General features: G+C 37.6%; 1 pseudogene; it reads right to left on the minus strand.

Annotated features, from left to right (window-relative positions):
• Positions 1 to 6,513: 6,513 nt before the first annotated feature.
• On the minus strand, positions 6,514 to 9,419 carry LOC149258441 (protein IQ-DOMAIN 3-like; annotated as a pseudogene).
• Positions 9,420 to 15,739: the final 6,320 nt, after the last annotated feature.

Here is a 15,739-nt window from a genome sequence, read left to right on the forward strand (position 1 = left end):
AGTGTCCACCTTTACCAGCAACACCTTTTTGTCTTCTATCATATCCCTCACAAAGTGATATTGAACATCAATGTGCTTTGTCTTTGAATGATATGCGAGGTTCTTTGCCAAGAAAATTGCACTTTGGTTGTCACAGTCTATCCTTATAGCTTCCTGTACTAACCCCATACTTGAACATAATCTCTGCAAACAAACTGCTTCCTTGCTTGCATGAGTGGATGCCATGTATTCTGCCTCTGTAGTTGATAGTGCCACTACAGATTGTTTCTTACTCATCCAACTGACTGCACCTCCAAATAGGTTAAACACATACCCACTTGTAGATATTCTCTGATCCAAATCTCTAGCCCAGTCTGCATCAACAAAGCCATGAATATCCAACACTCTGTCCAATCCTGGTCTTCCTTGGTAGCACAAACCATAATCACTAGTGCCACGCAAATACCTGGAAACCCACTTCACTGTTGTCCAGTGCTCCTTCCCTGGTTTTGACATAAACCTACTCAATACTCCCACTGCATGTGCAATGTCTGGTCTAGTACATACCATTGCATACATAAGGCTACCGACTGAACTTGCAAATGGAACACGAGACATGTCCTCTTCCTCTTCTTGTGTCTTGGGACACTGTTTAGTAGATAACCTCACACCTATAGGAACAGGAACCTTCACCGGTTTACTATCCTGCATATTAAACCTCTTCAGTATTTTCTAGACATACTTCCTCTGGTTTAACCAGAGCTTCCTCTTTTCCCGATCTCTTTTAATTTCCATGCCCAAAATATAGTTTGCAACACCAAGATCTTTCATGTCAAATTTGGAGGACAATTGGGTCTTCAAATCCTAGATAATTTCTTTGTCATTTCCAACCAGCAACATATCATCCACATACAAGACCAGATAAATAACACAGTCACCAATTAATTTAAAATACACACAGTGATCTGCTTTGCTTCTGGTGAAGCCAAGTCCCCGTATAAATGTGTCAAATTTTTTATACCACATCCTTGGTGACTGTTTTAACCCATACAAAGACTTCTTTAACTTGCATACCAATTCTTTCTTACCCTTCACCGCAAAGCCTTCAGGTTTCTTCATGTAGATTTCCTCTTCCAGATCCCTGTGAAGAAATTATATCTTTACATCCGTCTGTTCTACCTCAAAATCAAAAGCAGCAGCAACAGATAAAAGTAATCTAATAGAAGTTACCTTGGCAACAGGAGAAAAAATATCACCAAAGTCAATTCTCGGCACCTGGGAATAACCCTTTGCTACCAACCAATCTTTGTATTTCTCCACTTTTCCTTCTGAATTTGTCTTCTTCTTGAACACCCATTTTCTGCCAATGGGTTTCCTTATAGCCGACAACTGCACCAGATCCCAAGCCTCATTTTTGTGCAAAGATGCCATTTCATCAACCATGGCCTATTTCCATAGTTTTCCATCCTCTGAATCTACTACTTCCTTCACAGTTCTAGGATCATCGTTAATAATAGATAAAGCAAAATTTGAATAGAAAGAAGATGGACTATACCTTTATGGCTGCCTTCTTTCTCGAACTGACCTTCTCACACCCGGAGTTTGTGGCTCTTCATCTTCTGATTCCTCCTCTACTGTAGAGTCTGATTCTTCTTCCTTTAGCTCAAACTCTATCTTCTCACGTTCCTTTGGTTGGACTTCATGTTTAATAACATCTTTTACCTCTCTGAACACCACATCTCGGTTGTACAAAACCTTCTGTGTGACTGGGTTCCAAAGCTTATAACCCTTTAAACCATCCTTATACCCAATAAAGATGTACTTTTCAAATTTACTATCCAACTTGGTTTGTTTCTCCTTTGGAACATGTACATATGCATCACATCCAAATACCCTCAGATGTGAAAGAGAGGGTTTCTTACCAGTCCATACCTCTTGTGGAGTCTTATCCTCCAACGCTGATGAAGGTGACATGTTGACCAGGTAACATGCAATATCCACCACCTCTGCCCAGAATTCTTGTCCTAACCCAGCACCACTGAGCATGCTTCTTGCCCTTTCCATCAATGTCTTATTCATTCTTTCTTCAACTCCATTTTTCTGAGGTGTATATGGAGTAGTCTTATGTCATGCTATACCACACTTCTTACAGAATTCTTCAAATTCCTTGCTACAAATCTCTCCACCATTATCTGTCCTCAGCACCTTTATCTTCTTCTCTGTCTGATTTTCCACGAGAGCCTTAAATTCTTTAAACCTGTCAAAGGCTTCAGATTTCTTCTTAAGGAAATATATCCATGTATTCCTTGAGACGTCATCTATAAATGATACATAGTATATAGACTTACCCAATGATGGAACCTTCACAGGTCCAAACACATCACTGTGCACAAGTTCTAATATTTGTTTCGCCCTCTTACTACCAAAGGGGAAACTCACCCGATTCTGCTTCCCATATACACAATTTTCACAGAAATCAAAATCCAGAGAGCTATTACTCATACCTTCTACCATACCTTTACCATGAAGTATTCGAAGGCCCTTCTCTCCAATATGTCCAAGCCTTTGATGCCACAACATGGTCATCTCTCCAGAGACCACTAGATTTTCTGCTCCACTTTCAGGAACCACAAAACTGTTGCACCCGTCAATAACAGTGCTACCTTGCAGCTTGTACAGAGTTCCAATTCGAACTCCCCGCATCAATACCAGTGCTCCCCGAACCATTTTGTAGGTATCCTTCTCGAACACTGTTTTTACACCTGCATCATCCAGCTTGCTTATAGAAATTATATTTCTAGCTAGTGCAGGAATATGCAGAACACCCGGAAGTGTTCTAACCCTTCCACCTTTAAACTTCAACTTTACTTTTCCGTGACCAGTGATTCTAGCCTTCCTATCATCCCATAAGAAGACATCACCACCATCATATTTCTCATACTCGCAGAACCACTCTCTATGGGGAGTAAAGTGAAAGGATGCACCTGAGTCAATCAATCATGCCTCATGATCTACATGTGTACTTGAAGAAGCCAAGTACACATCCCCACCTTCATCTGAGGTGGTTTTTGCCTCTGTAGAAGGAGAATCATCAGATCCTTTTCCTTTATCAGGAGCTTTAGATTTACAGTCCCTTTTGTAGTGTCCTTCCTTTCCACATTTCCAGCACACCACCTTTATAGGTTTTCCTGGAGATTTAGATCTCCCACTCAATGACTTATTTTTGTTTCTATTCTGGGACCGTCCTCGTACAGACAAGGCATCACCATTATTGCTCTCCATATTTTTCTGTCTCATCTACTCCTTCAGCAAGGATGAGACTATTTCATCAAACTGCAAGGCGGTTTCTTTGCTACCTATTGCAATAACCAGACTATCCCACGAATCTGGTAGAGAACACAACAAACTGATGGACTTATCTTCATCTGAAATTTTAATATCAATAGATGCTAACTGACTTACCACAGTATTAAATGCGTTCAAATGCTCTGTCATCGAGTCTCCATCTTTCATCCTCGAGTTATAAAGCTTTTTCCGCAGGAACAGTTTATTCACCAGAGACTTAGATTGGTACAAAGTCCCTAACTTGTCCCACAAAGCCTTCGCCGTAGCTTCCCCTGATACATTCAGCAATACTAAATCTGAGACACACAATTGCATTGTGCTCTTTGCCTTTCAATCCAACTTCTTCCATTCTTCATCGGAGACTCTCGTTGGTTTAGTACCTAGATCTACCGTGATCCACTGATCTTTATCCACCAACAGATCCTCCATCTTGAGTTTCCACAACTCAAATCTCTAACCATTAAATTTCTCGATCTATATCTTTCCACTGCTCGCCATCTTCTTTCACCACCAGAATTGATCTCGCAGATCTCCCACTGAACAGGGTCTATGGGCCAGGTTTAAGTGTCCTACAAATTGACTGACCCTGGGGCATGAAACCTAGCTCCCGAAAGCGGGCGAATTTTTTGGATCGTTAATTTGTCTAATACCCCCTATATTAGACAAATTCAAAAAATGTATTTATTAAAATAAAAATAATATATATATATATATATATATACATATATATATATATATATATATATATATATATAGATATATATATATATATATATATATATATATATAGATATATATATATATATATAAATTAGGTGGCGAGCCACCAACCCCACCACCCCAAAACTATATAACAAAAATTATTAAAAAAAAGGACCAATGAGCCATGACCCCCACCGGTCCAACCACACCCTCCAACCACCATTTAATATTAAACTTGGGTCGGTGGCCATTACCCCGTCGAACCCTCCAACCACCCTACTGCACACCATACATATTAATCAATGTTCCAAAGGGGTGGGCGAGCCACCTCTGCTAGACCTGGCCCACACCCCAACACCTCAAACCATATGCAATATGTTAATGTGGAGGTCGGTCGGTATCGAGCCCACGCCATCCACGTGGGCTGGCCCGCCACCATGCGGTAGCCCCATGTCACACGCAATTGAACCCCAAAACCGTAACCAATACGACCCAACTCTGTTGTATTCGTCGACGTGACAACTCCATGCCATTCAAACAAACTGTAGGAAAAAAAATACATGCGGAGTTTTTGAAACCAAAATGTGTGTAAATATCAAAGGGTCAGGGTTTGACCACCCGACCTCCTCCTTATAACTCGGACTGTATACCAATCTGCCCAACCACCGCTTTATAATATTCGCCCACGAACCTAAGTATAAAACCCTCATTTCATCAGTGTGCCCAGGCATAGGAGAGCGCATTTTTGAGACATTTTTTTTTATTAATGTGAAGGTGGAACCATGAGCCCAGAGAAGAGGCAGGCGGAACCATGATTGGGTGAAATTCTCAGGAGGGTGAAATTTTTGCAGTGTCCAAATTGTACAAATTTTATGTCGATCCTACACCTCTCAGCGACACGAACCTGATGGTGCAGTCAAAATTTTGATCTGAGCAGCAGTCGCAGAGGACCCGTAGGAGGGAATCTTTGAGGAATCTAAGCAAAATCTAAAAGATTCCTTAAGCCCCATATTTCCACTTTTTCATAATCCAGAAATTTGACAATCAATTTTGCATTATTCGATGCCACAAATCTGATGGTGCATTTAGATTTTCCATTTGCTCATTTCATTTTTTGGCCACTTTTCAAAGTGGAGTGCAAGTGTCAGCATTCATGTGTGAGTAGTCATTTCCATGCGATTCGACACCGTGAGATCGGTGGCACGAACAGCTTCAGAAGTTTGACATCCTTTTCTTCAAATGGTCCCAGGATGTGAGGTATATGCAGTGTGTTCATGTACTTCTTTTTCTATGAGATGCATTGTGCTATATAGATCCTTGTTTGATGTTTTATGTGGGATCTTGTTTCTTACTTGTTTCATGATTCCTACCTGATGCGACATGGAGTCATTTGTGGGATGTACCTTTTGTCATGATTCGTCATGTTTTGTTTGAGATCCCTTTTATGCCATGTTGGCGGGATGCTCATTATCTTCATGCATGAGTTTAGGTCATGCTATTAGGATTCCGTTTTGAATGAGAGTTCCTGCAGTGGAACATCTCTTGGAGCCACTCCTGTGTGAGGGAATTTTCCTTGTATGATAGTGACGTCACCTCTTATGTACATCATCACTATTGACAACACTTAATGCAGCGGCCTACACCATCTTGACACCGGGGCCCGGAGACGTAGTCCCTCCTGGACGAACTCCGTTATCAATGTCTTGTTATTTTATGTTGTTGATGATTGTCATGTTCCTTCTTCTTTATAGCATGCATATATGTTCAATTATGCTATTTTAATTACAATTCTAATCACATCACGAAAGCAAAAGATCTTGGTTAAATCTGGGAGTTGAGTCAACTCGGATCACTATGAAAGGTCCACTTTCCATAACAATGGTACAAGTGTATTTTCATTTTGACAATAAAGGAAGTTTCAAAAGGTGCACAATGTGATTGATCATTGATTTTAAAATCCAACACAAAGTCAAATATCTTAACAATTTTAAGCTAATGACAGGAAGAAAAGGCTTCACAATTTTGGCATCTCACCTCATGCAATGACTAAATCGCTTTAAATTAACTATTTCTACTCAATTTGTATCAATCCTTAATACACTCTTCTAAGTAAAAATTCCTAACATCTCTTTTTGAATGCACTCTGAACCCTTTCCAAACCTATTATAACATACTTGGAAGCTAATAAGATATCCTTATATAGCTTTCTAACCCTCCCAAATCTTGACAATGCCCCAACATACAATCTCAATGAAATGAGATTTTATCAGGTGTCTATAAATATCTTATTGCAAGCATATCACTTTATCTGAAATATCAAATAGAAATAGATATCACTAGGATCCATAAGATGCTACTACTTCCAACATCCAAGTTCATCCCATGAGAGCAACCTTTTGTAATTCTAAAAAATATATATATCTCCTTTACCATGCCAGCTACGTCAATCTAGATTATAGTAGTTGTGGCATATACCTACACAAATACTTATCTAAAAGGTTTTCTATGACCCCAAGTCAAAGAGGAATTGTCTAATTCAATACTAATATCTTTCAAATAACTGACAAACTTCTTTGATTTCGATGGTCCTGAAATCCCTTTCAAATTGGGACTTGTATGAGGAAACATGGAGCCTTTAGTGGACTTGTATGGGCCTGAACTGGCCTCTGACAAAGGAAAATATAGCCTTTTCCTTCTATATGAAATAGGTTCTATGGAAGGAGTCTTAGGCCTCTATTTTGGAGTATTCAATGATTTGAACTTTGCTTTACAAACACTGCAGATGCCATGTAGTTGGGAATTCTAGGAGGGCATATAAGGCTCATCATCTCTCATAGAATATTTACCTACTAGACTCTTACGAGAGTTATATCTTGGTCTTTCTGACCTCAAAACATTTTCATCGCTCTTTTTTTCTGTGCGCATCAATGACATCTTGTTTGGTATGGAGGATTTTGAAACGGGAGTAAATGGATAAGATTTTTTGATACCAGTGTTGGCCAATTTTGCATTATGCTACTTTAACTCTATATGTAAACTTTTTGTCCAATTTCACCTATAGTTTAAAGCTTCCTATTATAATTTTCCTTCATGGTCATCATGTGTTTGTCCCATGGCATGTTTTCCATCCAATGATCTAACAAACTCCATTCCAAGTGAGGCTTCACAAGATCAATATCCATCAACTTGGTTTAGACTAATTTTAGAGGGTTCTTCCGTAGTTGTAAACATGCAAGATTTACCAAAATGTATCAAACAGATTGTTGAATTTGGTGCATTAGCAATTTCAAGCAGTAGTTAAGCTCGTACATGATGATAAAATGCATATGCCAATGCCCTCTCTCACTTAATAACAGCCTCTATGTTGCTTTATGTCTAGCCTCAGTTTCTTCCCTAGTTAGCATGTTGTTGTCCCGATCTTGTTGATGGTTAGCTTTAGACTATTTAGAAACAGAAGTATTTTAGTCTTTGACAAGTGCAAATGATGATTGGAAAACAAGGAAACAACAAAGAAACATACATTATTTTCATTGAAACCAATTGAATTTCCTTAAGAAAAGAACTACAAATACACAAAACTTGCTTCTTTTGTTGGACTAAAACAATTGATGCTTTCAATCATAGAAAGAAATCATATATGAAATATTGAAGCTGAAACATAACTTATTTGCCATAACATACAATAAAGAAATTATATATCACCAGAAACTACAAAATTTCATACTCATTGTATAAAGGCTTTGACATTAAATCTATTTCTCTAGCCAAGAATGGTCATTCCTATGTAAAAATAATTTGAGAGTTTATAAATATGTTATAATACAATCACCCAACATTGGAAACAGTATATCAAAGGTCAAAACAACCTCTACTCAACAGAACTTAGTAGTATTTATAAGCAAATACAGTTCTAATTGTTGACACCTCTGAGCATAGATGTCAAGGTATATGTTTAAGAAATTCTCTACTTGTCTTTGTCCTTAGATAATTCTATTGTAGAAAGGTAGAATTTTGATCTTTCTACAAGTCACTTGCACAACATCATTTCTAAAATGGGTAGACAATATGTCTAAAACTTACGTTGCATTGACATATATCTTGAGTATCTATGCAGGTTATTTGTTGATAAACTAGATTAAATTATTTTTCAAATAACATAGCACAAGGAAACTCAAGTTAGGTTGCAAATTCCAAAAAAAAAAACCTAATGCACACTATTAGGCCTTAAAGGAAGAAATCAAGTGGTCTTAAAAGGTTCCAACATGGAAACAAAAAGCTTTCCCAAAGACATGGGATCTACCTCACATTAGATGTCATGTTCTCAAGTTCTTTTTCACATTTATGTTGAAGGTGGTGTTGAAGAGCTCGATCTTCTTCAAACATGTGAATCCTCCTGGAGCATATTTTTGAGTGCACTATAACAAGCGCTTGCATGCAACGCATGGTATTTTTTGCTTGACGCTGCACATTCTGGCCCTGCACCAATGCTTGCAGTCCCATGAAACCCCTGAGAGTGTGGAAGTTTCTCCTAACTTACATGAAATATATGAACTTATAGTTGTGAAAATAAAATTATTGGAAAACCCCTCTTCTTACTAAAAGATACCATAATGGAAAAAGAGATCGCACTAGATAACCTCGAAATGTAGTCTAAATTTTGATGGTTTCACATTCTTTAGGGGAATTGGAAGAGTAATATGACTCTGTAAGATGCACAACCTTGGAAATAGCATGAGAAGTTGTAGTCTCTGCCTCTGCAATAGTTTTTGTTGCAACTTCCATTGCAGATGAATGACTATTTTGTTCCTCTTTGACTTCAACCAATGGTTTCTCATGTTCATTTTGCATCTCTTGGCATTCCTCCAAGGTTTTGTTTACCCTAATATCCTCCTTTAGCGTGGCAGGTTCATGATTTATTAAGCTTCCAAAACAACATCCCCACTTCTTCCCTTGGTTTTTCTAAGACATAACAGCCCATATTCAAGTTTAGGAATCAACCTAGTTAAAAATAGGAAAATTTGCAAAATAAAGGTGGAAACAGGCTTGTTGTGTGGGATTTATGTTTAGCACAAAATTCCCATTTCAAGGCAGTGAAACAAGATCCCTTCTTATTCTTTCCTAAAACATCACTCTTCCTCCAATCTACAAAACATCAAAAATGAATTTGGGGTATATAATTAATATGGCTTTTCCAAGAACCCACCTTTCAGGATTGTATTGCTATAAAATCAAACTAGAGACAACTTCACCATTCAATATGTTAATTTTCACACTGATTGCATATGAAGACAACCCATGCGATGTGACACTTTTATCCTAAGATTAAAAACATATTTACTCATAGAACATATTGGAGACTTATAGTACTCAATAGAAAACACATTGAAATTCATTCTACAATCTGCATCACACAAAAACTAGGCATGTTGTACTCGCAAAGCAGGAACCGAAAATGATGGAACTAACATAACAAACGGATATTTTCATAACAAGCATACATAATGACCAAAATTTGGACCATGTGGTGTGATAATTGAAAGTTGTCTTCATGCTTCAGTACCCAATTCAAAAAATATCCACAAGACATAACAAATGGATATTTACATAACAAGCATACATAATGACCAAAAATTGGTCCATGTGGTGTGAAAATTGATAGTTCTCTTTATTCTTCAATACCCAATTCTTGAAAAAAGGAGTGTTTTTCAATTGTCATTGATTTATTCCCCTTTCATCGAAGTTAGCTGTCAGATAGGGATCCCCTTCCACCTTTAATTTGTTAGGATATTCCGACACATAGGAAATAGGTAAGTATAACTTGGTCAAATGTAGAGTTAGGTAAAATGTGTTTCTTTACTATGTACTTTTGTAACTTACAATCTGATTGTCACGATATGTAGTGATCCGACGGTTCATTCTCTCCTCGGTATTACCGACACTTGATCCATGGCTTAACACCCGATTGGTCCATGATCTCTATTTAAAGAGCATGGAGGGTCATTTGTAGGGTAACCGTTCATGAGAGAAGTTTATGTAAATTTTCATTCTTTTATTAATAAATTGCCTGAAGTGACCACGTTAGCTCAAGCCGTGGACTGTTTCCCTCTTTGAGGGTTTTAACCACGTCAACAATACTGGTGTGTTGATATGTGATCTGTTTGTGAGCGGTGTCCTTTGGTGTTCTGTCTGAGGAACTTACCCTGTAAATTCTTACATGGTATCAGAGCTATTTGAGGGCCACATCTGTTGGTGATCCAAATCTGAAGCTGGTAGAACTGCATCTGACTGTCGTTTCCTAGATCTACTATTACTAAATGCTTTCGGAATGAGAGGACTACTCTATTGTATTAGGAGCATCTTTTCTAGTGAGGAACCCCTTTCGTTTGACGTGAAAAGGTTTCCAGTAGCCCTAGGTACGTCATTTTTAAGATCTGGAGGTATACAGTGTTTATTTGCAGTTTTTAGTTATTTTCCCTCTGTTTATTTCGGTTCATTTAGCTCTTTGTTTTTTTATTACGGGATCTATACCATTCATTTCTGCATATTCTCTTTGCCCCGCGACTCTGTGCGATCTGGGAAAATCAAAAATAGAAAGGAAGGAATTTTTTTCTCATGCATATGGTCTTTTCCGCCATGCCCTAATGCGATCTCAGAAAATCAGAAACATTGAGAAAAATATTTAGTTTCCGGCTAAAGCTAACTTCAAGCCGTAAGGTTTATTTTTTTTGTATGTCCATGTTGGGTTTTGTGTTTTTTGTTTTGTAGGAAAAAAGGAGGTTTCTCAAGTAAGCACGCACTCCAAAGCTTCAGTGACTGAAAAACAAAAAAAAAAAGGAAACAAACAAACCCCCCTTCCTCTTTTCCAAAAATTACTAACCTTTTAATCTAGCTCACTTAGTCCAAAGCTACTTTATGAGAATAGAGGTCTTGAGTTCAAGTCTTTCTTTTTGTTGAGCTAATTAGATTAAGTTTGGAAAGGGGGCATATTCTTTTTTTAAATATAACATTATCATTCATTTCCACACATTCCCGCACTTCGTCGACATCTTCAACAAATTTTCTTCAAAAAGCCATAAATTCTTCATCCAGAAGCCGTTTTCAGAGCCGTTTTTTTTAATCAGCCTAATTTTTTGAGATATTTCCATTGGAACACTTAGTTTCAGCATCTATAGCTTCAGTTTCTGTTAAAATGGAAATTCCATGCCAAGTTATTCTTGACAGCACCAACTACTTCCAATGGTGGTCCTACATTGTGGATTTAATTAGAAGTAAAGGTCTTTATAGAATAGCCTCAATCCAAGAAACCAAACCGAAAGATGAAGATAAGGCAACCAAATGGGAAAATACACAAGATCAAGCACGTGGGTTTATAGGGATGTCTATTTCTCCAGACCTTAGATTCCATATCACAAAACTTGATACTCCTAATGAAGCAATGAAATAGATCACTAAAGTTTTTGGAATTAAAAATGAACTTAGAGCCCATCAACTCGAAAATGAGTTGCTTACATTGGACCCCAATAATTTTTCTTCCATTGAAGATTTTTTGTCCAAGTTCAAGACCCTTAGACTTCTCTTGGAAGGTGTTAAGGTTAAGAAAGAAGATGGTAACCTTATCTATTCCATTCTTACTAAGTTGGGACCAACCTACTCTGTGTTTGTTTCCACCTTCCATTCTACAAGAGAAGCCTTCATTTCTCAAGGACAAGACTACAAGTCCCCTTCCTTTGATGCCTTTTGTGATTCTTTAATAAGAGAACAAGAAAAACTCTTACATCTTGGTCTTCTTAATCTTGGAAACTCTTCTAAGAAAGCCTTAGCCACCCAGTAGCAACCAAATTCAAAGAATCCTAAGAAGCCATATCCTAAAAAGAATGGTCCTAAACCAAACAAGGGTCCTAAGCCATTTCAGTCTCAAAATGAAAAATCATTTCAACAAAATGATAAGGCAAATAAAAACAAAGGGGAGAAGATTGATAGACATTGCCACTTTGTAATCGAGATGGACACTTAGAATCCAAATTCTTTAAGAAGATGGAAGCCTTGGAAGCAGCAATGAAGAAGCATAACATCCATTTGGAGCACTCAACAACTTCAACTTCATCTTCAGGAATAGCACTTTCTGCATGTGGTTGTTAAGCATCTCAGTCTGGATATGCACTAAATGTACCTTCTTCTTCTCATTCTCATGAGTGGCTCATTGATTCTGGAGCTTCTCATCACATGGCCAAAAACAAAGCCATGTTTTCTTCTTTAAATGATTATAACACCAAAAATATATATGTTGGTGATGATAGATCTCTTAGTGTTGTAGGGATTGGAACTATTCATATAGACAATGGTTGTTAGGCCCCTATACTACTAGTGTAACCCCTTATTGTTATTAATATAACCCACTTATTATATTGATGTACCCATGTAGTGCCCATATTGTTATTATTGTGCCCCATAGAAGCCCACTATTGTTATTATTGTGCCCTTACATTATTATTGTTATGTCGGCTCTGATTATGTTATAACCCCTTAGACTCCTATATATATAAAGGAGGTCTTTTCATTTGTATCATACAAGAATTTCTCATTTATGTAATGTAAAGGAGGTTTCCCCCTCGAAGAGGCTGAATTCTAAGGCATCGATCTATCTTTTCTATCTTTTCTTGAGCTGGTTTCATAACATTTGGTATCAGAGCTTTGGATTCTAGGGTTTTGCTGCTCCAAACAGGTCATCATGGCATTTTCGCTATAACTTTTTTTCTGTGATGTTTCAGAAGTCACAAAAAAAACCCATTTGACAAGAAATTTCTCTAAACCTTGGGTCCGAATTTCAGAGCTTTTCGCATGATATTTGTGGAGATATGATCTGAGGACGTTGGTCTTTTTGCAGACTCCTGAATTACATTCAAAACAGGTGACCTGGGGAAAATAGTCATAACTTTCTCTCTAAGCATTGGATTGAAATTTCGTAACAAGGTACAAAAAGAGGACAGACTATAGTTTCTTATATGCATTTTTCAGATCCATAGGTCGAAAAATTGACACGTGGCACTTCATACAAGTTCACTCTTCTGGAAAGGTCTATAATCAGGTCATCTTGGGAGATTGTGTATAACTCTTTTTTGGGGAATCCAATTTGGATCAGACTGGTGGCATTGGAAAGAGGACACAGAGGGATACTACAGGTAGCAATTTTAGAACTTAAATATCCGCAAGTACAGAGTTACAGTTGTTTCAATTTCGAGGTCCTAAAATCAAGAAAAAACAAGATGAGGAAGTTTGATGGCACGGATCCGGTAAATTGGATACTTCAGATGGAGCAATATTTTGATCTACATGGTGTACCACTCTTACAAAAGGTATGTATTGCATCTTCATATTTAGAACCGGATCAATTTTTATGGTATAAAGGGCTTTGTTCTTGTAAAAAACTTGTTATGTGGTCAATTCTCACGGAGGAAATGATAGCACATTATGAGGATACAAAGAGCAACACCTTCTTTAGAGCAACACCACAACAATTGGAAAGAGTAAAAGGGCTTTGTGACATATTTGAAAGTAAAATTATGGCAACAAGGAAGTCTACCCCTCACAACTATAAAGATGGACGTGTTGTTCCTCCTAGCCTTCCACAACCTACAAGGGTTACACCACAACAATTGGAAGAAAAAAGAGAAAAAGGGCTTTGTTACAATTGTGATAGCAAATGCACTAAAGGTCATAAGTGTGCTGAGAAGAAATTATTTTACATAGAGTATGAAGAGGAGGAAGAAAATGATCAAGAAACATCAAAAGAAGAGGATATATGCCAGGACCCGACCCCAGAGAAAGAAGAAATGAATCAGAACATATCTTGTAAACTATTGGCAAGAATGACCACTCCTCAACCTCTCAAGATAGAAGGAAATATCAAGAAGAAAAGGGTGCAAGAAGTGAAACATCACATCAAGAAAGAAGAAACTAATCCAACCATATCTTGTAATTCACTGGTCGGAATTACCACTCCTCAAACTAGCGAGACAGAAGGACATATCAAGAAGAAAAATGTTCAAGAAGTGAAAGATCACATCAAGCGTCAAGAAATGAATCCGAACATATCTTGTAAAGGATTGGAAGAAATTACCACTCCTCAAAATCTAAAGATAGAAGGACATATCAAGAAGAAAAAGGTTCAAGCAATGAAAGATCACATCGAGCATCAACAACAAGTTCTCCAACTTTTAAAGGATAGCGCCACTTCGGTGCAAAATCAAATGAAACAACAGGTAGATCAACATCATAGTGAAAAATGTTTTGATGTAGGCGATTGGGTATTTTTACTGCTACATCTCAAGCAAGCTATTTATGAGAAGGAAATGTTGGCAATACTACATGCACTTAAAAAATGGCGACCTTGCCGAATGGGAAGACTCTTCAAGGATGAGGATGTGGAAGCATTGTTTTGTGCTATTTATATTATCCAACCAGATTGGATAAACGAAGCAAGGGATGAATGGAAGAAGGACGAAGAAGTATGGCCACTTATTCAAAAGTTGCAAAAGATCCCAATTCAAGCAATATTGCCAGAAATTGAATAGGAAGGAAAAATCATATTGGAACCTAGAGAAGTCACAGAAACAAGAACCCGACAGCTACGAAATCGATCAATTTCAGAGTATCTCATCAAGTGGAAGAACTTACCCGCTGAATATTCCACATGGGAGGACAAGAATTTTATACAGAAGCATCAAGAACTACTCAAGCATTGAGGACAACGCTTTTTGAAGGAGAGGGGCATGTTAGGCCCCTATACTACTAGTGTAACCCCTTATTGTTATTAGTATAACCCACTTATTATATTGATGTACCCATGTAGTGCCCATATTGTTACTATTGTGCCCCATAGAAGCCCACTATTGTTATTATTGTGCCCTTACATTATTATTGTTATGTCGGCTCTGATTATGTTATAACCCCTTAGACTCCTATATATAGAAAGGAGGTCTTTTCATTTGTATCATCCAAGAATTGTTCATTTATGTAATGTAAAGGAGGTTGCCCCCTCGAAGAGGCTGAATTCTAAGGCGTTGATCTATCTTTTCTATCTTTTCTTGAGCTGGTTTCATAACAATGGTCAATTCAATGATGTATTATGTGTTCCAACCTTATCCTGCAACCTTCTATCTGTATATCAGATAACCCATTCAAGTGAAGGTAAAATCGTTGAATTTTCACCTCATGATGTTGTAATTAAGGACCTAAGAGATCCTAGACAGATTTTAGCTACTGGCATTGCTGATGATTCTACAAGGTTGTATAAGTTTAACAACTTTGGGTAATCAAATCTTCACTCGATATTTTTTTCTCATAATGATGAAGTGAGCAAACTTTGGCATGAGCGATTTGGTAACTTAAACTATTTCTCCCTTCAAAATCTATGTAAAGAAAATATGGTGATAGGTCTTCCAATGGTATCTTACAAAGATGGGGTTTGTTCAGATGTGTACTTGGAAAACATGATCGGGATAGTTTTGAAAAACATGCCTCTTGGCACGCCTCAACCCCTTTACAACTTGTGCATAGTGATTTATGTGTTCCACTTCCAATTGTTTCATTCTCTAGCTACAAGTATTTCTTAACTTTCATTGATGATTTCTCCAAACGCACTTGGGTATACTTCTTAAAACTCAAGAGTGAAGTATTTAACATGTTCTTGGCCTTTAAGGCCTTTGTTGAAAAA

This window comes from Pinus tabuliformis, chromosome 6 (assembly GCF_031772625.1).
Source record: "Pinus tabuliformis cultivar Carrire ecotype Pingquan chromosome 6, CPIR1, whole genome shotgun sequence".
Lineage (NCBI taxonomy): Eukaryota > Viridiplantae > Streptophyta > Pinopsida > Pinales > Pinaceae > Pinus > Pinus tabuliformis.